This window comes from Octodon degus, unplaced genomic scaffold (assembly GCF_000260255.1).
Source record: "Octodon degus isolate 3935 unplaced genomic scaffold, OctDeg1.0 scaffold00096, whole genome shotgun sequence".
Lineage (NCBI taxonomy): Eukaryota > Metazoa > Chordata > Mammalia > Rodentia > Octodontidae > Octodon > Octodon degus.
In genome coordinates this window covers 4,814,336-4,817,406 of record NW_004524672.1, presented here as the reverse complement: position 1 = coordinate 4,817,406, position 3,071 = coordinate 4,814,336, and the positions used below count along the sequence as shown (strand labels likewise).

At 40.1% G+C, this 3,071-nt stretch overlaps 1 protein-coding gene and 1 pseudogene across 1 annotated transcript in view; one reads left to right on the top strand and one right to left on the bottom strand.

Moving 5' to 3' along the window:
• The window catches only part of Ap1s3 (adaptor related protein complex 1 sigma 3 subunit), a 70,754-nt gene that overhangs the window by 23,436 nt on the left and 44,247 nt on the right, over positions 1–3,071 (bottom strand). The window lies entirely within an intron of this gene.
• LOC101590225 lies at positions 809–1,755 on the top strand (annotated as a pseudogene).

Here is a 3,071-nt window from a genome sequence, read left to right as displayed (position 1 = left end):
GCTGCCCAAAGTACATGAGCAGGAATTCATTCTGAGTCTACTTATATTTTGGGCTTCATATGATGGTGAAGGTTTTTCAAGTCCTTTCAAGAAGTAAGGTACTCTGAGATATCTGATTAAATTTTGGCTTGATACATTGAAATAAAAATGTAGCCTGAATTCCTATTTTCACTGCTTTGTTGTTGTTGGGGTTTTGTTGTTGTTGTTGTTATTATGTTGTTGTTGTTTGGGTGAGGGGGTTACTTTGCTTTAATACAGGAAAAGAGAACAGCCCAAACCAACATTTAGAAATGAAGGAGGGGAAAGACAGGTTATGGGGAAGCTGGGGCTTCCCAACCCCCCATTCCACAGCCTCTGCAGAAGGCAATTTCTTTCAAAGAAAAGTACAAAAATGTCTGAATTCATTTGAATGAAAGCATGTAATTAAATAATATTACATGTGAAAATATGCTCATATGTATCTGTAAATTTCTTTTTTAAAAAAATGACTTGGTGAAGGAGGAAAAGGAAGAAAACATGGCCCAGCTATCTCATCACTTCTGTTCTGACCAACAACTGCCATCCCTGTAGAAGCATTTTAGGTCTTATTTACAAGGGGAAAAGGTAGAAGGAGGGAGAAAAAAATATTTTATGAATCCTTCCAATGCTCATCCTTAGGAAAAATCTGATAAAAACACAACCAATACTTGTAAGTCTGTTCCTCACATAACAAGAACACAAAAACTCTTCCGACCCTCCTGGAGGGCGAGCCATGGCCGGGAGGAGAGGACGGCGGCCGGGCGGCTGGCGGCACCAGACCTCTCCAGATTGGAAAGAAATGCTTAGAAATAAATAAAGAAAGCTTCCCTCTTCAGTCTTGGATATATATCATGGGTATTGGGAAGTCTAAAACACACACCTTCCCTCTTTGTTTCTGTTGGGGTAAAAGTCACAGTGTGGTTAAGAGTCAAGGCCATCTTCAGTCTTCAGTCTGAGTCCACAAAGCCTGAAGTTGCCTCCTTATCTCATGTTGGGGAGCAAAGCCGTACAGCAGAGGAGCAGACAGGGGAGCAAGAGGGAGCCAAGGTAGGAGAAGAGAGTCCCGAAGGGGAGGCAGAAGAGGTGTTCCTCAAATTTGTGATCCTGCATGCAGAAGATGACATAGATGAGGCCCTGAGAGTCCAGGAGCTGCTACAAAATGACTTTGGCATCAAGCCTGGAATAATCTTTGCTGAAATGCCATGTGGCAGGCAGCATTTACAGAACTTGGATGACGCCGTAAATGGGTCTGCGTGGACAATCTTATTACTTACTGAAAACTTTTTAAGAGATACCTGGTGCAACTTCCAGTTCTACACATCTCTAATGAATTCTGTGAACAGGCAACACAAGTACAATTCCATTATACACATGCGGCCCCTGAACAACCCCCTTCCTCGAGAAAAGACTCCCTTTGCTCTACAAATCATCAATGCCTTAGAAGAAGAAAGTCATGGCTTTTCTACACAGGTAGCAAGAATTTTTCAAGAATCTGTGTATAAGACACAACAAACTATATGGAAGGAAACAAGAAATATGGTCCAAAGGCAACTTACTGCCTGAGATGAAGCATACAACATATGGCTGCCTTCTGTTTTGTAAACCATGTTAATCATTAATCAGATAGAAAGCAATTTCCAAGAAACATTCTAACAAAAAAAGAAGTCACTCTTACAGAAACTGATGCAGAAAGGACTCCATCAAGAGAAAGTTACATTTCTACTGGGCAATCTGTACAACTGTGATAACGTTTGATGTTTCCACAAACACAAGACTGGCAGCTTTGCCTTTCCTCTCAAGGTTTTCCTAGTTCATGCCTATGACAAAGGAGGCTCTCAATTAGTGTTCCTTGCACTGAACCTTGAATAAGACTGAGTACAACAGACCTTTAACAATGTGAATAACACTTGCATTCTCTGAATTTTGTTCTCAGGGGAATAAAGAAGAAGAAAATGGCCGTCCAAGGCCTAACCACCCTTGTTCAGGGTACCTCTTGTGAGTGTTGTAAAAGAGTATTCCAGATGTTGTCACCCAGAAATACTGTTGCCAGAATAGAACATTTAGAATGCTGATGAAGTAAAATCAAAACCTATAATTTCTCTTACAGTCTTTAAAAGTTTTCTTTGCGCACAGCGCCTGACTCAGGAAATGTTTCTCTTCTACTGACCTGTGTGTGTTCAGGCATGCACGTGTGCATGCTGTAGATTGTTTTTGAAGACACAGCAGAAAGAAGAGATGTATTTTATCACTTGCTCTTCTAGTGCGCTAGGCTCATGACAACCCAGAGAAGTCCCAAACATACTCACTCCCTTCTCTCATGACCCCTTTGCCCATGTGAGATTGAGGAAATGCTATCAACCACAGATCTGGGACCAAGTAGAGAATGAGTCATGTCACATAATGAGAAAAGTCAGGCAAGAAACCTGATTCTAGTCTGATCTCTGCTGCTGGGAGTAAATATGATATTGGATAACCTGCTTGCACTCCGTCTGTGAAAGGAAAAGGTTGGGCTGATGGATCTCTAAAAGCTTGTGTCCTTTCCCATGATATGAAAAGCTGGGAACCAGATAAAGAAACAAGAAGCGGAATTTTGTAGGGTGATATATACAGTTGGAGAAGGCTTTATCTGTTTACAATGAAAGAATATTTTGTATAAGTACTCGATTTTACTGCTGTCTACTATGCTTTTCTCGTCATAGTAAAGATTGTACATGCCTACTCAGTTTTTTAATACACTTTTTATAGGGACCTTCAAGAAAATACATTCTTTATAATTGTTCTCTCATCTTATTCCCAAGTTTCTGTATCACCTACTAGTACTGAGGTCTGCTCACATCTTTGTTCAATTCACCTCTGCATAACCACAAACCAGAATGTTTATGGTTATGCCTGTAAGTCAGTCAAAACTCCTGTTCGGATAACACTATTGGAGAAGAAGATTATTTTCATTGCCTGGTAAAACCGTCTTAACCTTAACATCACTTTTTATCATAGTAGCTTACTACACATACTCTTTCTCAGTTTTAGTAAGTATTCACTCTTTTGTTATAATA